The 22,482-nt window shown below is 36.1% G+C and overlaps 1 protein-coding gene across 3 annotated transcripts in view; it reads left to right on the forward strand.

Annotated features, from left to right (window-relative positions):
* Positions 1–22,482, forward strand: part of cdh22 (cadherin 22) — a 289,056-nt gene that overhangs the window by 58,063 nt on the left and 208,511 nt on the right. For 2 of the 3 annotated variants that reach the window (XM_089134498.1, XM_089134502.1), the window contains exon 1: positions 18,269–18,514. The exons of the other annotated variant lie outside the window; for it this stretch is intronic. The gene's annotated coding sequence lies outside the window, so the exon portion shown is untranslated. Of the gene's footprint in view, positions 1–18,268; positions 18,515–22,482 lie in introns of those variants that run through there. 3 annotated transcript variants of the gene reach the window in all.

The following is a 22,482-nucleotide window of genomic DNA, read 5'->3' on the forward strand; positions in this document are numbered from 1 at the left end:
AAAAGCGTCTGTATATATGAAGAGTTCAGATGCAAACGCCTCTAAATGCCATTTGAAATTTTCATCTTTAATGATGATTTTTATCAAACTTGTATATTTAAGTTCAGTAATTTCACTTAAATAACAATTAATACGTAATTATCATTGCCATTTAAGTGAAATTACTGAACTTAAATATACAAGTTTGATAAAAATCATCATTAAAGATGAAAATTTCAAATGGCATTTAGAGGCTTTTGCATCTGAACTCTTCATATGATGCCTTGGCTTGAGAATGGGCTGGTAAATCATGGGGTGATTTTCAATTTTTGTGTGAACTATCCCTTTAAGACACTTTATGCAACTGGCCCATGTTCAGATGTTCAGGAAGGTTCTGCATGCCTGCCATGAATGAAGGCAGCTGGGAAGACGAACAGGCCAGTCTCCTAATGAAAACCCGATTTTCATACTCCGTGTAAAAGAGTCAAATCATCAGGGGACATTATTAATTTCTCCTGCATTTTTTGGATGGTGATGGGAGTCTCTAAGCATTGCTCTGAGCTCTGCGTTGAGCTAAGCCTCTTAGGTTTGCTACACTGACTCATCCAAATGTTGGAATAACATCCAGACACAGTGAAGTGGTGCAACACTCCCCCCCTTCGGTTCCCATAACAGTGAATGAGCATGACTTTCTGATCTGATCTGTTGTATCGACTCCATGTTTTTTGGGCAAAGCATCTGTCAGCAATGGGTTAACTGGACCATCCAAACTCTGTCCTGATTCCTGAACAACATAATCCAGTGAGTTGAAACAACAGAAAGCATGATGTACAGTGTGAAATGGGAATGTCATACCCAGCCTACAGTTTTTTTTCAATTGTTTACACGCAGGTTATTTTTTCAAAATGTAATCACAATTATCCAAACCCCACACTCAATTTGCATAATTCCTAGATAGTTTGCAAAATGACACTTCTACATTGCATTTACATTTATTCATTTAGCAGATGCTTTTATCCAAAGCGACTTACAAATGAGAACAATAGAAGCAGTTAAACTAACAGTAGGACAACAAACGTAAGTGCTATAACTCCTCTCGGTTTAATTTAACACAGTTTTTTTTTTTAAAGAATGGAATAGAAGAGAAAAGATAAAGTGTTAGTATTACTGGATCAAGTGCTGTCGAAAAAGATACGTCGTCTTCAGCAGTTTCCTGAAAGTGGGTATTCCTGAAAGTGGTCGAATTGAAAACCAAAAAAGCACTTCGCATGTGCAATGATGTGCGGAACAAGCTCCCCCCGCCCTGAATTGTCAAAAAAAACTCTCAAAATGCTGGCTGTGGATGCGAAAAATGCAGAAAATCGAACCCAATTCGAATTTTTTTTATGACGGACGAAAGTTTCAGAGGCGGTGTGCAAGTGTGATTGACATAACGTGAGGTCGAATTTTTTTTTTTTTAATGTGCGAAAATTTCGGATATGAATTTCAGACTTTACACCGCTTTCACACTGGCAGTTGAAATCCTCTCCGATACGACTCTGATCAGCAGAACGCATGCGGATGGATCCGAAAGGCTCCGACTGAGTGCGGTGCGAATAAAATCGTGTCCGTTGGTCATCCGGATGCGTTCAAAACACTCTTGAACTCTTGCGAAAATCTACGGATGGTTCCTATCTGACAATTCCATAAAATAATGATTTTATAACGATTGTCATGTCATTTTTTATTTTTTTATTTTCATGAGTTTCTAACGTTGTTAGGGCAGTTAATACAATTAAATTGCATGCAGACATTGAACTATTGACAACTTTACCACTGTCTATGTGACATTTTTTTAGCCGACCTGACATGTCAACGTCCTCAGCAACTTTCCTCACGCAGCAGCCTTCATATTAATAGGGACTTTAAGCAACAGCTGTTGATAGAACGGCAACGGCAGCCAGAAGTAAACTGTTAATTGCCGTAGCTAAAGAACGCAATTTGCGAAAACATCACTAAGCAACAGTAAAGAGGACGGCATAGACTAAATAGAAAAAGAAAGTGATTTTAAAAAGTAAGAGAAGGGTTGATTTAGGCATTTAATGATATAAAGAAACGATTACAATGCCACATAACCTAAACCATAACATTAACTTTCTTATTCTGTCACGTAGGCCTAGTAACGACTACGGCAAATCAGCTGTTCTCCCGTAGTAGACGTCGCAAAGGAGCAGTTAATGTCGCGCATGCGCAATAGACCGACAGAATGCCGTTGCCGTTCCACCAGAGGGTGTTGTTTAAAGTCCCTACTATCTCTATAACCCTTTAGTTAAAGTAAATAGTTCAATGTCTGCATAAAATTGAATTATTAGTATAATTTATAATTGTATCTCTCTGTGTGTGAGAGAAATACTTATAAGTCTGCAGTTTGTGTGCGCGCGCGTGCGTGTGTGTATGTCTGTAAGAGAGAGAGAGAGAGAGAGAGAGAGAGAGAGTGAGAGACAGAATGTGTGTGAGGGTGTGTCAAAATGTGTGAGGGTGTGTGTGAGTGTGTGTGTGTGTGTGTCTAAACACCCCTCCACACACAATCTGTTCTGTTTATCTCAAGCTGACTTTCAGTTGTCCCGGTATCAAGCGCATCAAACACATGCTGCTGGCTGTATGGACGTTAACTACATCTGTTCAAAATTATTCCTCAAACACGCCGTAAAAATGTTGCATTAAGAAAAAACAGTCTCGCAAAATCCATTACGCTTCCAAGGCTGTGCTTCTCTAACACAGTCTCATCCCAAAAAGTCATATAACTGACGTCTTGGGACGTTTTTTGACCGTACGTCAATATCCGCCTTTTTAGGGCCCCCTTAAAGTCCCCGTGAAATCAAAATTGAACCTATTTACTTTGTTAGCGCATATTACTAGTCTTGTGGTGAACAATTAATCCGTGCAAGTGAATATATATTTAAAAAATGTTTTACCTTAGTAATCTTTAATCAAAATCTGAAAAGTTACTTCCGGCCTGGAACGGTTTCTTTTTCTGATGACGTAGGCTTCACAGTTTGGGTGGGGAAACGCGTAACCACTCCCCTCAAACCGTTAGTTTACTATGAGCGAGAGATGGAGAGGAGGAGCGCTAGAGTAAAACCCTGCCCTCTGTTCAATATTCCGTTTCACTTGGAAATACGTCACAGCACTGGAGAAAAATCGTTTGCAACTTCCGGTTCACGGGGACTTTAAACGTCGGTACATACATACAACTGACGCTTTACCTTTAACGTCAGTTAGGTGACGGGTTAGGTTTAGGTCTGGGGTAAAGTTAGGATCCCATAACCTCATCTACCAACGTAAACAACGTGATCTCATGAGAATACGTATGTATGTGTACGTAAAGTGTCGTTCTATCATACGTATATATAATTACGTTTTATATGCGCAGAAACGTATAATACTGACGTATTTACAGTACTAAAACGTAAAATATTTACGTATTGACAGCACAAAAACGTAACTTATTTACGTATGAACAAATCCACCGACGTACACATTGTACGTATCACAATTTATGCATATTAATATCGTAGCATTATGTTTTGACTCTATTGCATCCCACTGTCTTATTAATGAAGTTTTCAGTCGCATTATTGATATAATACTCATAAATATTAACATTTTGCTCGTTTCGCCTGCATGGTGTTAAACAATACACTATAAAACCTTTAAAAATACATTCTTTAACGTTACTCGTTCAACCATTTTGTAGTTTATTTACCTTGAGACACATAAAGCGTTTTCTCCTATAAAACACAACAAAAATTCACAAAAGACATCAATTTTAATAGTTTGATGTAATCCAAATCTTTAGAATCCATAGTTGTTTGCAAGAAACAACTCCTAATTCAGCGATTTCAGCCTCTTATCCAGATCTCCATTCTCAGCAGCGACCGTAACGTTACAAGTCAAAGTCAAACCCCGCGCTGGTGATGAATTCAAATTCAAATATTGCGCCCATACGTCATCTTTTACGGCAGCGATATCAAACGTTCATTGGCTCTTCCCTGCTTCGTCACAGTTTGCGACATGAAGGACTGTAGACGGTTGGTTAGTTTAGTTCATTTGAATTTTGAAATGGAGAAGCGCGAACCAAACCGGATTAACATTTTCATTAGTAATTTAATTTCTGCTCTGTACTTCATACAAAACTATTACAATACTGCCAGAGAGAAGACTGCGACTGCAACGCTTCATCATGTGAACGGCTTTTGGTATCGGTTTTGACATTTTCGCAATAAATAAATTATTGTGATTATACTTGTCTGTTAGTTATGTTTTTCTTCATAATTGTAGTTTTTTACGTAGTTTTAATGAATTGTTATGGTAGGTTTAGGGGTAGGAGTAGGATTGGTGTCTCAAAATATATTTTAATGCTATATTGTTAATAAAACTGCCCTTTCCCAACACCTGTCTGTTACGTTTTATCCTTTTTTACATTAAGTATAAAATGGGTATGTTTAGGTTTGGGATTAGGGTTACGGGATCTTACATTTATGTATAAAATGGTAAAAAGGGAAATTATACAGATATCTTTATGATATAGAATATACGTAAATAGTTTACGTTTTGTAGCTGTAAAAACGTAATAATGTTACGTTTAAATGTTGCAGATACGTCTATATTATACGTTTCAGCATCTATCCAAACGTACTAAAAAGTACGTTTTCTATCTTTGCAAAAACGTAAAATAGCTACGTATTAACAATGAGACCAGGCTGACGTAAACCACTTAACTGTCACCGTCCCACAGGTGGGACGTTTGCCACTATATTTTTTAAACAATAATATCTTAGTAAATACCTTAAATAATATTGACAAACTATATATCATTTGAAAGCTTACAATCTCTAATTTCCATATTTGGTGACTGATTTTCAAAATATATTACAGAGGAGCCATAATTTATCAATATAAAACAAGAATATTTTCATACTCATAAGGCGTGTTCAGACCTTTATTTTAAAATAGCAGTAAACATGAAAAATCATGAAAAAATGGTAGATACCTCAGTTTGTTTTCATGCCAAAAGTTCAAAAGATAGAATCCATTCAATTATTTTGGAAAAAAAAAGGTCTGAGAAGTTTGAAATATCAAGAAAAAAATAATAAATTCACCATTTGTGACGTGGCAGGTAGCTATGACTTACATGCGTGTTCTTTGTATGTGTTTCTTAGAGGTTCAATTCATATCAAAATCTGCCAAACTTCCCATGCTACTTCTGAATAGGATCTCTACTTCAGAAATTGTATGAAAATTGTGAAAATAATGGTTCATATCACTCAAAACACGAATGGAAATGCAGGCGCCCTTATATGGGCAGTAATGGAGTCTGATTGTGCCCTAGTGAAAAAGTTTGGTACTGCGCTCAAACAAAATCTTACTGAAAGCTCATTTTTTGAGATATCAACCTAAAATTTGAAACACAACTTGTTCAGATTTTTGGCTTTGATCTTTCTGCCATTTTAGAGTAGCCCAGGTTTTGAAAATATATATTTTATGTAAAATATGAATAATTAATATTTTTACATTGTACATTTCCATAAACTCAAACTTCTATAACTTTTTTTCTGTTTCACTTTCTTAATTTATTTCACTTCTACAAAAATCTGCCAAATGTCTTCTTTAAAACAAGACCAATCATATGTCTATATTCCAAAGCATTCTTGAATTACAACCATTTAAGTTCGAAATGTGCATTTTCATGTCTATTAAAAAAAGGGGGGGGTGACAGTTAACAGGTGGGGGGCCCTAAAAAGGCGAATATTGACGTATGGTCAAAAGACGTCCCAAAACGTCAGTTATATGACGTCTTGGGATGAGACCGGGTTGGCTTCTCCCGGGACGGCCCGTACACAACGCTGCTGCCTCCATAAAAGACAACAGGCATTTTCCCCAACATCTCTCAGTGTGTTTTACTGTAGATATTACACCTGTCTGACCGAGAGACGGCTTCTACTACTGCAGGACTCGACCCACGGGAATCTCAGCACTGAATGACCTCTAACACAACACCAACTCAACACTCCACTGAGATCCTCCATCCTCGGAAAGACAGGAGTGGAGTCAAAGGTGAGCAAAAACCAGAGACTTTAATCATAACTCCCACTGTTTGAGCTGTGCTTATATGAATGAACCGCTGCAGGAGAACAACATGATTCTGGACAAATAGAACCTGTGTGAAATTCACAAAAGTGTTGTGTGTGTGTGTGTGTTTCAAGGACGTTTATAGGCTGGTGTGTGTGGTTGCTGGGTGGTTTCTTTCTGGTCCTGGTCAAAAGTCTCTGTGATCTTCTGTTTTGCCGAAAAGCCTCGGCTCCCTCCTAAGTGTGCGTCTGTGGGATTTCTTTTACCAGAAGGTTACTGGTAAAGGTTTAGTGTGTAGGCTACTATATGGATATATAATATCTTCCAGTTGTGATTCATACATGCATACCCTTGTGAAAAAGAAGAACACTTTAGCATACTGAATGCATCTTTTTTTTGCTTTTAAATGAAAATGTAGCTACTTAAGAGTGGTTTGTTTAATTTTAAGCATGTAATTTCATAATTACTTCTATTGTCATTGAAGTATGGTTAAAGTTTACTCTAACTATTTATTTTAACATACTTTAATGTAATTTCCACGTCATGCATTTAAATATTTTTGTAATTTCACTAGGGCTGTGCAAAAATTAATTGCGATTAATCGCATCCAAAATAAAAGTCTGTGTTTACATAATATATTTGTGTGTGCTGTATATAATTATTTTGTATATATAAATACACATACATGCATGTATATATTTAAGAAAACGTGTTATTCATATATAAAATATTTGTATTTATATAATTTAGATTATGTATACTGTGTGTATATATATATATATATATATATATATATATATATATATACAGAATTTAAGCGCAAATAATTCTTAAATATATACATGCATGCATAGGTATTTATATATACAAAATAATTATATACAGCACACACAAATATATTATGTAAACACAGACTTTTATTTTGAATGCGATTAATCACAATTAATTTTTGCACAGCCCTAAATTTCACATAATGATGAAGTTGCAATTTAGTACATTTACTTTAAATGTAATATCCAATGACACACTGCAGTTACATTTATGTTCAAGTGCTTTTGTATATTAGTTAACACACATTTAAAGAGTAACAAAGGATTAAAACATTATTTAATGTTTTATCATTTTAAAGGATTTAAAATGTTATTTAAGTTAAAGCTTTACAAAGAAGCGTCAGTTATGTGGCCTTTTATTTCATTACCTGCAAGTACAGGTAACAATATTTTTAAAAATATTATTTCAGATTTTAATTTTATATAGTTCACATTTAATAGAATTAAGCATAGGATATGTCTGAACAAATAAATAAAAATAACATCCATTGCTTTTTGGTTGACTACATCCAGGCTGATGATTATTATATTTTGTATCGTGAAAGAAATACTTCTAAGACTGCAGTTTGTGTGTGTGTGTGTGTAGAAAAGTCATACTTGTACTTGCAAATTGTATCTGCTATTCCAATTTTTTAGTGTAGCATGCAAGTGCATTCATTTAGTGAAAACTAATCCCGCAGGAAAAGGAAAACTGTTCTGCCAGAAAATGCTCGTCTGGAGTAAATCAATGTAATCTGTTCTTTATCATGTTACTCTAGAGAAAAAAAAAATCTATTTAATGATTTCGGATTCTGTCAAGCCTCCCTGCACATCCTTGATTTGTACATTCATACGTGAGGCTCATGAGGTGTGTGTATAATACGCAGCTGATTGACTCCAGGGTCAAATGCTGAAATGTGTTTGACCGGCAGTGATGTCACGCGCTTCGGCAACGTTGGCCTGACCACTCGCAGCTAAATTTAAACTATAAATCCAATACACTGGTAATCATACTTTTTAAGGGAACAAGGGATGGTGAATGGAGTGGCTTTATTTAGGAATAGTTTTTGTTGCACACTGAGCCCTGGCAGGTCTCAAAAAATCGTTTATTCTGACCATTTAGACAGGAATAGACCGTTTGATTGATGTGTAAAGTGACACTTCTTTTGTTTTTACCTGCTGTTTAGTCACCGGTTTATCTTAAAGGGGCTATATGTAAGAATTTCTATTAGGGCTGTGCAAAAATTAATTGCGATTAATCGCATCCAAAATAAAAGTCTGTGTTTACATAATATATTTGTGTGTGCTGTATATAATTATTTTGTATATATAAATACCTATGCATGCATGTATATATTTAAGAATTATTTGCACTTAAATTCTGTATATATTTATAAATACATAATCTATATTATATAAATATAAATATTTTATACATGAATAACACATTTTCTTAAATATATACATGCATGTGTGTGTATTTATATATACAAAATAATTATATCCAGCACTCACAAATATATTATGTAAACACAGACTTTTATTTTGGATGCGATTAATCGCAATTAATTTTTGCACAGCCCTAATTTCTATGTATCAATCACTTTTTTTTATATATTTTTTTTTACACAATATTTTGTGAATTCCCTCAATTGTCTCAGACAAAACTTTTAATTTCTTTCAAAGATTTGATTTCTCTAATCTGGCATTTTGAGCAAATGAATTGACTTATCATCATACCGATTGTTTAAACGTGATTTTTCATTTTTCATCAATATGTTTATAGTAGAGTACTTTGGTAAAGGAACAAGCAACTGTGTGCAATGAAAATAACTTACACTTGTTTCTTTTGTCCGATTCATTTATTTATGCAACTTAATATTGAGGGCAGTTTGCTGATTTGCATACCAAGAAATCGCTAGTTTTAAAAAAAAGCTTACTAGAATTTGCGCTACTTTTCATGTGCGTACATGTAACAATTGAAACGTTAGTGGTTGATTTGCCTTTGCTCAGTTCATCCCCCAAAGAAACCAATTCATAATTGATAACGATGAAGGTTTGTTCCAGAGCACACACTCCTCATCAATTTTCTCAATAGGTACAATGTAGCTGTCAGACTATTAAATAGCAATTAAGCATTGACACAAGCAGGTAAACACACTCCATGCATAATTGTGGCAGTGTTTGACTCATTCATGCCGTCTATAGGGAGTCTGTCCTGGAAATATTTTGCAAACAGCTGCTCACGGCACATAAGAATGCATGATATATATTACAGCAATATTGGTTTTGCCATGCACATCCTCTCCATATGAGCGCGCATGATTTGTGTTTGCAGCCTTGCACGCGCTTACTTCTTTGGCTTTGTCGGGGATGAAAAGTTGTTACATTTAAGTAGTCTGAAAAGCACAGAAAATTGCCTTTTGTGTTCGGCAGCAAATGTGCATGCTGTAATAATGCAACTTCCCCCTAATGTTATGTGACTAAAAGAACTTTCCACTGGAAATAACTGAATTGCATAGTGTCTCCCGAAGATTAATGCGGTAAATAAGTAGGCCTATTTTTAGATGCCGGATTGTTAAAAAAAAAAATGACTCATTGCCTTTCCTAGATCTAATTCGCTGTATTATTAAAACAGAAGAAAAAAATGGTGTCTAGCTCTTCAGCATTGCCGTGTGTTCTGGCTCGGCTTGTGTGGTCTGCATTGAATGCAATGTCCAAAACTTGCTGCCTGTATGTAAATGCACGTATATAAGTCATTGTTACATTGAATTGAATATTACAACTTGTTAAATCGTGTTAAATACAATGCAACAACAAAATAATGAATCTCAAATTTTTTTTACAAATGAATTCTCACAGATTTGTTCTTCTCCCCAGATGAATGAAGCCCATTGTGAGACTGAGAGTTACAGATCATTGCAGTGTCTGCACTAAACCCATAGCGATGTGTGTTTACTTTTGCAATATTTAGGGTATTTTGCATCATTCCTGACCGTGACTGCCTTTTTAGGACCTCTTCGAAAGAGTTGCTACATTTTAAAAGTGATGAAGTTGAATTTACACTCTTAGAAGAAAAGGTTCTATATAGAACCTTAAAAGGTTCTATCAGCGCTACGTATTTGGAACCCCTAAAAGGTTCTATACACTCTTAAAAAAAAGGGTTCCTCTGGGTTCTATATAGAATACTTGGCCAATAGAACCTTTTACCAAAAAAAAAATGGTTCTATATGAAGAGTTCAGATGCAAAAGCCTCTAAGTGCCATTTGAAAATTTCTTCTAGAATTATCATTTTTATCAAGCTTGTATATTTAAGTTCAGTGATTTTACTTAAATGGCAATGATAATTACCTATTAATTGTCATTTAAGTGAAATTACTGAACTTAAATATGCAAGTTTGATAAAAATCATCATTAAAGAAGAAAATTTCAAATGGCATTTAGAGGCTTTTGCATCTGAACTCTTCATATATAACCATTTTGGAGTTCCATATATGATGCAGGGGATGGAACCATTTCTGGTTCTAAATAGAACCATTTCTTTTAAGAGTGTAGCTCCAAGCCAATCCTCCCTGGACCCGAAGTGTCGTGTCAGTGTGGATGCTGTGCAGAAAGACGAGACGTAGAAAAGCTTTCTAATGTTTGAGATACACTCGGACAGATCCTCATCAACTATAGAGGTGGAACTTCCAGTCTGTGTCCACCAAACTGCCTCACACACACACACACACACACAGGTTTGACTACTGCTTGAAGTCAACATCAAACAATTTACTTTTGTAATTTGACATATTTCCAAGTGAATGTACGTATATACTGTATATAGCCAGAAAAATGTATCCATTGGGAATGATTGGATTCTGATTAAGTGTTGTGATTATTGGAGAATATTATTGGAAACTGATAAATTGTGCACTACAAGACCAGAAATATGTTAAGCAAGTATTAAGAGTGATTTGATGTTGACTTCCTTTGGTGGGTTATTCAACAGTAGTCTCTTCTGACAACTCCTCATTTCTGACTTTCTCATGTTTTTCTCTCTCTCTCTGGTGATTGTAGAGAAGGATTTATCTTGGCCGCCTGCGCCAGAAAACAGCATTATTGCAAGATTTCCTGAGGGCAGCATTAACCCAAATATCGCGGGAATGTACTGATTGCCAAAACATAATGTTGATGTAGTAAAGCCTCACAGCTTTTGATGAGTTTTGGTGAATGAACAAAAAGAGAGAAGCAAACACTATATCAAAGTGCACTCAGTGGTAATATTGTTATTTTGATGGAATAAAAAAAAAATCGAATTGCTAAGTGTAAAATGCAGTATTTAATTACTTATCCCCCCCCCCCCAAAAAAAAAACAACAAACAAAAAAAAAAACAACCAAAGAAATCCCAAAGAATTACAAAATGCAAAGTATTTATGCATGCACTTCACACAATCACTGATAAGGCAATCACTAACAGAGATGTATAAAGTACTAGAAACCTGGACTTGAGTAAAAGTACAAGTGCTCTATCAAAAAAGTGACTTGAGTGGAAGTTGAAGTGCTCTTTAAGCACCACACTTAAGTAGAAGGACTAAAGTATTTAACATTGTACTTAAGTATTGCAAATAGTTTATTTAAAAAATCACTACTTAAGTATTGTGTCATGTAATTATTAAAGAAAGCAGTCAAAAGTTTGTACTAGCAATCAAATAAGGCGCTTTGGCAGGATACAAATTTGCTTTGGCGGCCACCAAAAAATGTCATTGCAGGACAACCCCTGCATTAGTTGTTAAAGGGTTAGTTCACCCAAAAATGAAAATTCTGTCAGTATTTACTCACCCTCATGTCGTTCCAACCCCGTAAGACCTTCGTTCATCTTCGGAACACAAATGAAGATATTTAAGATATTAAGATCGCTCCTGCATACTAGTCCATAGGCTTCTTGAGGGACTGGCTCTTGCTGTCCCCGAAAAGTCATTAAAGACATCGTTAAAATAGTCCAAGTGACTACAGGGGCTCAATCTTAAGTTTATCAAACGACGAGAACACTTTTGTGCGCAAAAAAACAACAAAAATAACGACTTTATTTCAACTATTCGTTTCTGCGCGAGTCAGGTTACTAGTTTAATAGCGTAAGCTTCTGTTATTGTACGTCACACGCATCACACACACATGACCAGCGTCGGCCAATAGTGAGCCTACGTGTGACGTAGCTCTACGCAATCACACTACGTTAACTGACTTACAGGCTCATGGAGAAGGAAGTGAATAGTTGAAATAAAGTCGTTATTTTTGTTGTTTTTTTGCGCACAAAAGTGTTCTCGTCGTTTGATAAACTTAAGATTGAGCCCCTGTAGTCACTTGGACTATTTTAACGATGTCTTTAATGACTTTTCGGGGACAGCAAGAGCCAGTCCCTCAAGAAGCCTATGGACTGTATGCAGGAGCGATCTTAATATCTTAAATATCTTAATTTGTGTTGCGAAGATGAACGAAGGTCTTACGGGGTTGGAACAACATGAGGGTGAGTAAATACTGACAGAATTTTCATTTTTGGGTGAACTAACCCTTTAATGTGTGTGTCAATCAATACCATTACCCTATAAAACTGGCGAGCGATTTAGGCAGCATGAAAGCCAACTTGCAACGAATGATTCATAAAATTTTTATAATTGTAACGAGTAACTAGCAGAACATTAAAAGAAAATATCGTAAAAGTATTAAATTCATCGAAAATATCTACTAAAGTAAAAGTAGAAGTATGAGAAAAAAAACAATACTCTAGTAGAGTACAGATACAGCATTTTAGTACTTAAGTAGTTCTACTTCGTTACTATACATCTCTGATCACTAATGACAAAGCACATGGGTATTTCAATATCTTTAATATAAAGGGTCCCGCCACTCCATACGAATTTCCCCTCGCGTATAAACACTGATTCCTAAAATAGTAAATATGCATCTCTAACCTTCTTAATGTATTCCTTTTTCCTCCATATTCTGACTGTAACAGGCTACAATTTCAGAAATTGAAACAATAAATGACAAACTTAAAGTTAAATGCACTAAATTAAAGCATTGCTTTGCTTTAGGTGCGCCTGGGGTGAGTCATCATGAACAGATTGAGATCTTTGATCTCATTCAAGAGCTTCTTGTGACTATACTAATACAGTAGTAAGTGTTTCATATTTATATTGATTTAGTCTGTATATTGTTTGTGAAACAGTTCTCTAGTTAATAATGGACTCATTTACGATGCATCCTGTAATCTGTAATGAACTGGAAAATGTCAACTTTGAGATGCACCAATTTTCAGGAACTTACACAGTCTGATGTGTGGAATGAAGTTTGCTCAATCCTTGCTTCAATTAATCTATGACAGGACAGAGTAAATACAGGCAACTCAGTGTGAAAGACCCACATTGAGAATCTGACAGCACTAGCACTGGCTGCTACTGTACATGCTAATGGGATAATCACTTATGCTGAGAAAGAAAATGACTAAGAGACCACTGTTCTTTAGTCGGAAAATGGCATTGATATGAATCTTTCTACTCAAGGGTGTTTTGCATTTCATTTTGGACCAAAATTATGTGTTAAAATGGACAAAATTGTACATGTGTGTACTTTCTAGGCTGCAAACAGTAGCACTACAGTGTCAAACTACTCATTTCTAATATAATGTTGTGTATTATACTCTGGTTGCAGTTTCGCTTGTCGCCAGAGGGGGCGTAGTTCTGCAAAAACTTAGAAACTTGCGCAATGCACCTTTAATGAGGTTTAATTGCAATACAGGTCTGTTTATATGCACATGACTTGCAATTTCCAGGGTCAGTGAAGAGTGATGCGAGAGATTTTCTAGAAATGAAACATAAACTTCACAGCATTCTTCGGGCAGGTTGGTGGCTTTACACTTATTAATAATTTTGGTATTTTAAAAATTGAAACGGTATTGGTTTCTCTGCGTTCTCAGGATGTCTGATGTGTCTGGTTGATTGAACCTCAGTCGTGCACAAGAAGCTTTTATCGTCGTCAAACCCAGATCATCACGATCGCTTGCTTTCCAGCCGTCCAGACCTGTCTTTTCATGTCACTCCTGACTCTGAGGACGACACGTCAATGAGTTACACCGTTTCTACATGATGTCCAGGGATTTTCCATATTTCTCTATCCTTTTGTTCAGACTTTGTAAAGGCGAAGCTGCACTCTATGAAAAGATTTTTTTTTTCTCTCCTCCTTTTCACAGTTTCTCTTAGAAAGGGAATGTAAATTCAGTGTTGGTCACAGAAGCTGCTTTTGCATTAGGTGGCTTTGCTAGGAAAGCTACTTTGAAACTGTTTACCAAGCTACTTGTAATTTAAAGTATAGTTCAACTGCGGTCAAGCTACTCTTAAACGTAGTTACTTTAGGTCAATAAGGGAACAATCATTTTTAAATATCTATTTACACTCTAAAAAATGCTGGGTTGTTTTAACCCAATTTTGGGTAAAATATAGACAAACCCAGGGTAAAAATTGGGTAAAAAAACTTAATTTAAAAATGTAACCCAATGGCTGGGTTACAAACAACCCAGCATTTTTTAGAGTGTAATGTTTACTCTTCAATATATCTGGTGCAAAATCAGGGTGACCACATTTTACTGATCTTGACCACTTGACAACTGATCTTTTAATTTTACATTGAATATAATACTTATAATACAGTATATATATATAGAGTATATATATATTTATACATATGTTCAATGCAAAAATGCTCAATGCTCAATGCAAAAAGTAATGTTATTTCAGTATTATTTGTAAACATTCATAGGTTTATTAATATTTTGGATTAGCTTTTTATTTGTATATTTTAAATTTTCATTTCAGTTTTTAGTGATTTTGATATGTTGTTTTTTTAATAGCCTATGTCTTGAAATATTTCAGTGTATAGTTTTAACTTATTTAAATTGGCAAGTTTAGTTGGCTACTTCAACTTTAAAATTCAACGCTCTAATTTTAAGATTTTTACCTTCATTTTTTATTTTATTTTTTTTAGCTTTATTTCAAATAATAAAAAAAAAACACTGGAAAGAAGTACAGTTTAAAGGGACAGTTCACTTTGAAATTAATTTTTGATGTTAATTTTTTAATTTTCACTTTGAAATTAATTTTAAAAAGCGCCCGCGCCCTCAGATCACTTGGACGTGGCTGTGATTACAAGAGGTAAAAACGATATAAATACTGTTGGTTTTCTCACACAACCCGCTCGTTTCGTGTCTTAGGCCATCAATGTGTACTTACATTTACGAGTCATTAAATCATGTTTAATTTGGACTTCTCTGTGCATGCTCTTTGAGGTGGTGACCATAGACCTCCATTATATGACTGACAGACAAGAACGGTTTGACCTAAAAATATCAAAATTGAAACTACTGCGGAAACAAAGACACCTACATCTTGGATGCTCTTGAGGTAAGCTAAAACACCAAAAAACAATTTCAAAGTGAACTATCCCTTTAATAAATGAAACGTGACTTTTTTTTTTTTTTTTTAAATGGATGGATTTTATATTTTACTGAAATAGTTAGCTAGTTGCTGTTTTAGAGAATCATTCCCCGACACTGTTACAAACATTCTGCTGGAGTAAATCCAACGTACAAACAGAATTAGACAAGTCATTGCTTAAACATTTGTTTGGCCTTTTGCGATGATCTGTTCATTGACCGCATGATAAACTGGAGCTGTTAGTTTTCCTCTGGTCAGGTTTGAAAGATTACTCCACTCCGAGAACATCCTGCAAACAAAAATGTATACATGTAATATTCAGAAGCTATTTCTATACTCAGCATTTCCCAAGACGAGATATTTAAGGCTACAGAGAGAGGGAGGGATGAAATATGACAAGCAAATTCACGCGAGACAATGATGGATGAACCGCATCCGTAAGTCAAGGTATGTTATGGGTAAAACAGGGCTGTAACTTACTTGTTACGTTCAGAGATGGAGGATGTGAATGAGAGAGAGCGAGAAAGATGCTCTAGCACCACCAATCTGTGGTTACAAGATTTGTATATTCGATTAGAATTAGATTCTTCTGATACAGATGGCTTTTAAGGGAGAACGGGGCAAGTTGTCACAAGTGCTGTATCAGTATAACCATGAGGTTTCAGTAACAAAAACATTTTGAATTACGTTCCTGATTTATTAATACTGCAAAAAAAAAAAAAAAAAATTTACTCGCCTTCATGTTGTTCCAAGCCTGTAGGCTGTTTTTCCCCCCTGCAAAACACAAAAGGAGAGCATTTTGAATGACAGCTCTTCTTCTGGATGTGTTAAATTATAGTGACCACATATTTTAAAATGAAAAATGACTCTCAAGCTGTATTTCAAGTCATGCAATGGCTTCAAGCAGAAATTGACGTTATTTGCTTAAAATTAGCTCATGAATTTTTAATTTTGGGTAAACTGAAAGGATGTGCTGTATCAGAAGCACAAAGCCTTCATTGGCTCCATTGTCGCATTTGTAAAAGCAAGCAATCGACTTCACAGAGGAACATTGTGCCAGCTATAATCTGGAGGGTGTTGTTGTTGTTTTTTCTGGCGGTGACGTACAGACAGCATTTCACCGTTCACTCAGTGCTTGTCTCTGCGGGTTCACTGCTAGGTGAGATATTGATCAAGACCTCCTCAGCTAGGTACTTAACCCGCGACACACGGTAAATGATGCCACTATCTGCTGGTCTTGTTATGCCGTGTGTGTCTGGTGTCTGGGGAAAAAAGAAATGTGCCGTGGCGTCAGTGATATCCTTCCCCCAACCACTGTCTCTTATGTACAGCAGGACAAATAAAGTTCATCACTGGTTCTTCAATCTCAGAATTAAAGGTATAAAAAAGCTGTCACTGGGGTTGTACCTTTTCAAAAGGTAAACTTTTGTCCATTTTAGGTGCTAATATGTACATTTTAGGTGCTATTATTGACATTTTAGGTGCTGATATGTACCATTAAGGTACCAATATGCACCCTTTAGGTACAAAAGTGTATCTTTTGAAAAGGTACAGCACCAGTGACAGCTTTTGTACCTTTTTTCTGAGAGTGTTTGCAGCAACTAACTGCTTAGCTATTGTTTATGGTGGTACAGGGTTTTTGAAACGCAATGATAAAGTGCAATAGGACAGCAAATATAGTTTTTTTTCCTGCTGTCCACAATTTACAGAACAGAGGTGGAGAACCATCAACTCAATCAGGCAAACAGATGTTTGTTAGTGGATAATGATTAACCATTTTTTTGGTAGTTCATATATGGTAAACATAACTCCAGACACAAGATTCTCTTTTAAGGGATTTTTCACTTTTTGGTATGTTTTAGCTTATCTCAAGGGCATCCGAGATGTAGGTGTCTTTGTTTCCGCAGTAGTTTCAATTTGAATATTTTTAGGTCAAACCGTTCTTGTCTGTCAGTCATATAATGGAGGTCTATGGTCACCACCTCAAAGAGCATGCACAGAGAAGTCCAAATTAAACATGATTTAATGACTCGTAAATGTAAGTACACAAAAAACATACCAAAACTTGATTTCAAAGTGAACTGTCCCTTTAATTTTCCATAGATCATGTAGAAAGTAACACCCATCTATCCAGAGTTGGTCATGGCCGCCATGTTGAAATATTTTGCAAATCTAATTTCCTGCAGCGTTCATCAAATCCGCAACAAATTTGGGTCAGATCTTCAGACCATCATTGCCAAAGGCTGTGGAAATCATTGTAATTGTCTAGACCATTCACATTTTACACATCCATATTTCCATGATGTCTTTGCAATGCGTGTATTGACAAACAACTTTGCGTGTTTATGAGCTATGATTAATTCAGAACCGCATACCAGCACTACTTTAAAAATACCCTTCTATTGCGAAAGTAGTATGAGATTACGAATTCATGCGTCATTACAATTCCCAAACAATAATCCAGTATCAATTTAGTAATATCACTGCCTAATGGTCAAAAGTTCAGTAAGCAATTGGATTATGTATGACTTTTCACAATTAAATGTAGCTACTTGCGCTGTTGCGTTTGACCCCACCACTTAGTGCTATAATCAGTTGCGTGTCATTACCGCTATTCCTCTGTTTTTAACATTTTTGTATCCTATTTTGTTATTGTAACATCAGCTTTATTGATTTTTTCCCTGATTTACAGGAGCACTTATTGTACTAATGTACAAGAAGATGCAATATAAACATCTTGACAGCATCATAAACACAGAAGAACATATGCAATGAAAAATGAATGAGGTCCGTGCACTTTCTGCAAGAAAGGTAAATGAAAGATTTCTGCCATAACGCATGCTCAGAGTGTGTAAGCGAAGTGTGCAAACATCAGTGTGTGTGAACTCTCTCAGTGAGTCCTGCTCTTATTCAGTCAGTTCTGCTGATCACCGCACGAGGCTGCGCGCTGCTGTCAGACGCGCGCGCTGGAGACAGAAGAGACTCTCATCACGCGCGCCGGCGGAGAGGAGCGCGAGCATCGCATCGCATCGGGCGCTCACACCGCGCCGCATTGAGGATCGTACCGTTATAGAGGAGCAGCTCGAAATACCCGGAACACAGTGCGTAAAATCCACAGCCGAGGCTTCTTTGTGACTGCGCTTCAGGTAGGCTAAAGCTCCTCTCCATAAACTTATGCTTTTACAGAGACTTATAGCCACTGCATGTGTCAACTCTCGGATTCTTATGCAGAACATCTACTGAGATGTATAATAATGCGGCTGGAGATGCATCTGTAAGGCAGATTTATAGAAGGGTTACGCGCAACTTGTTGCCGGTAGTTTGTGTCTGAATCAATACGCCGTTGTATCTTCAATGCGTCTTTGTTTTCCGGTATTATCGATAGGCTGTGTGTATTTGCCTGAATGAAAAGTTGGAAAGAGTTGCGTATATATTGTTTAGACGCCATCTGAGATGGTCATCTATTGTTTATTTTCAAAATCTGCTTGTTATGATGATTGTTAATGGCAGTGATTCATTGGATTAGTTTGGCAGTACGCTCAAAATATTGATGAACATGTTGTCTATTTGTCAACTTGGCGGTTAGTGAGGCTACTGCAAATGCAGTATAGGGTGAATACAGCTTGGAGACTTTATTTGTAACAATTATCACACGTTATGAACATTCTAGTTTATCATTTTTTAGTAAAAGAAGAATATTGACCTAATGATGCAGGCGCTTACCGTTTTTACATTCACTCTTTGTATCTGATATGTTTCTTTTGCATTGATCAATGCATATTTTAAAGGTGACCACCACTGTGACTAATGTAATATCAGGAGGATATTGGTAATTGTGCTGTGTGTTGTCGAAATATCAACTTCTCTCCCCTTTGCTGGAGTGAATAGAGGCTTTGCCGCTTATTGTGTCACTGGAGTGATCACCTATTGATCAGAATCTAAATCTGCTCAATTAGACTGGAAATGATTGATTTTTGGTGAGATTTATTGTTTTGGTAGATCATTTAGACTAGATGTTGACAATAACATTTGGGGCTACAGTTCTCAACTTTGCAATATTAACCACCTTATTTCTACAGACTATTGCATATGTTTTCAAAACTGTAACGCGCTCTCGACATTTGTCAAAATAATGCCACTTAATAGTCAAGTGATGGTCTCATGCGACTGCTGTAAATGGAAGATGACTGTAGAGGACGAGAGAGCATTCCTGACGTTTAGAAACTCCCCAGAATTACATTTTGGCAAACAGTATTTTGACGTACAGTAGGATGCTCTTTGATTATGCTTTGTTTGTTAAGATAATTGATTTTTTAATGAATATCACAACGAGAACCCTCCTTTCTTTTTATTTTTCGTCAGTAATGAACTTTCCTTATTTCTGAATTGGATAATCCACGCGTGCATGCAGATGATTTGCTTTAACTAATTAATGCATGGTTAATTTTGCCATAGTGTCTCTTTAATGATTAGCCACATCATAAATGCATCATGCAGTTTTTAGATGTCTTCGTTTTAATCTTTTTTCAATAAGCAAAGAAATGGCACTATTAGGCACATTCTATCTCCGCACCCATGATTGATTTTCTATGCGTTTGGATTGCTTAAAAGCACATTCCCTTACACGTTTGCTTTATCTTGTAGTTTCCAGGAAGAGCGAGGCATCTTTGACACATCGATGCGTCGAAATCTCTAAAGGTTTGTCTCCTGAGCGAGCACATGCCTTCATGTCTTCTACGTGTGTGGGAAAAACTCAGTTTAGCTCTCGTTTGTGAACCGGTGGCTGTTTGCCCCTTATTGTGTGTCGACATGATCTCAGTTTAATCCTCAAGCGCCTCGGCTGTGTTCTCACTGATTGTTGTCATTTACCCAGCTCCCCATCGGGCCCCTTGGAGCCCGCATTGGAACTCGATATCCAATCAGTGATTTAGATTATCCAATTAGGCGAGTGATGTATGTCCAGAGATGCCTTAAAGTGTTGCACCCTCGGATTATCCGGCATCAGCGGAAACCATCAGTGCATTCCAGCTTGCATGTAATTATCCCATTCATTTTTAATGCCGTCATGCAAATATAAACAGAGTGACGTGGCAGTATTTTTGAGCATTCCCATGCATTTACGTTCCCGAATGGTCCCATGAGGTTATTTTTTTTTTGGGAACCAAACAAGAACGTTATAGGAACGTTCCATGTAGGTTATTTTTAGGTTCCATTTTTATAACGTGAGGAGAATGTTCCGGGAACACTAACGTTCCCAGAACCTAAATTTGTTAGCTGCACTGTAAAAAAATATTTTCATGATTTGTAATCACAATATTTTTTCTTTTGTTTGATTTGAGATCTTTATTTTGAACATGTAAATAATAAATAAAAATACAGTTATTAATCAATGAAACAAGGAATATTAATTAAAAGAAAGGTAAAAAAAAAAAAAAAATCCAAACTTTCCAATACTTGAAGAAAAAAAAAAAACAACCCTCTATTTAAATGTGCAAAAAGGAGTAGGAAAAAGTAAAACTTATCTTTAACCATATTTAAACAAATACCTAAAAAAAAAAAAAAATAAAATAAAAATCTAAATAAGTAATCAATCTATAATCCATGAAAGTATTGATTCAGAAGTTCTATACACATAAGGATGTTTCCTGATACATGACAATATTTATACTACGGGTTAATTCAATATAAGCTCAAGTTAACGCTCTGTTTCTCTGTAACTCTGGAATATAATTTCTTTGAACATCTTTTTAAAACATCTTTTGTCAAATCAATTTAGATCATTTATGTACAGTAGTTCAGAACATAACATTTTGAGTTTCTTAACTTAAAATTTTAAGGCAGCCAGGTTACTTATTTTTTTAAGTTAAACCAACAATATTATTTTACAGTGTGGGATTGACAGTTATATTGATATGCGATATATGTCAGTAGCGTATATATTTTCCATGCAAGCACATACATGATGCAAACTCGCATAAACGAATGTGTTATAGATTCGTCTTGATTTATGTCTCGTGACTGGCTGTCCTCAGACTAAAGGCTCGGACACGCGGCCATCTTTGATAGATCGTGTGGAAGAAGCGACGTGTCACGGACAACATTGATTACCTTTTACTGAGTCTGAGTATAAACCTTAGCGCAGCGGGACGGCGAGGGGTGGGGGGCCTTGATGTATGTTGCCTGAGGGGCGGTAGAGATGACAGATATGGGTTACAAATGAGAGCGGTTTTATGAGTCCTGGAAGGAGGACCATCAGGCCCGTTTAATTGATCTCTCTCTGGCATTGGAGCTCTGCAAGTTTTGCACCTACTTTAGGTGCCTCTGCCGCAGACCTTTGCTTAAATGATCTGCTGTGTTACGGTCCCACACCTGCTCCGAGATCCGGGTTATGCCAAAGGAACGCGACCCCCCGTGTTTCCGGCCTCCGACTGTGGGCTTTTCACCCCGTCGCCCGTGAAACAACGGCTGCTTTCTCACTGTTGTTGTAAAGCAGAGTGGGCGATGTGAATGCGGGGAAGTTTCAGGGCAGAGCATTCAGCTCTGAGAACAGCTTCATCTTTTTGTGAAGTGAAACATATTAAAAACTTCATTGAATCTGCCTACAGTATAGTCAACATGGCTTTTGCATGTATAGTGTTCACTAAAACACAGTAATTCTATTGTAGGGACTTTTTGGCAACCTTAAAAGAAACATATAGACCATTTCGCAAGATGTAAACAACACTGGTCCAGAAGCACTTCCTGTTTCAGGTTTTTAACACTACATAAAAGCTGGGATAAAATACAACCAACAGAACATATAAAACTGAATCAAAAAGTTAAACAAACATCTTTAAGATGTTTTCTTTACATGTGAAATGAAGAAAACAGTTACAAACTGAAACAGGAACAGCTTTAAAAGCAAAGTTTTATGATTCTGACCAAAATATCACATTTTGCTTTCAAATATATTCAAAGAAACGTGAAGAAACACATTGAATTAAACATAAACTAACTGACTTTTATTTGTATTTTATCCATTTCTGTCTGCATTTGCTCTGCTTACAATAAATGGACGTTCAATTGAAACATTACATTCATTTAGCTCTTATTTAAAGGGATAGTTCACTTTGAA

The sequence above is a fragment of the Pimephales promelas genome, chromosome 8 (assembly GCF_988280905.1).
Source record: "Pimephales promelas chromosome 8, fPimPro1.hap1.1, whole genome shotgun sequence".
Taxonomy (NCBI): domain Eukaryota; kingdom Metazoa; phylum Chordata; class Actinopteri; order Cypriniformes; family Leuciscidae; genus Pimephales; species Pimephales promelas.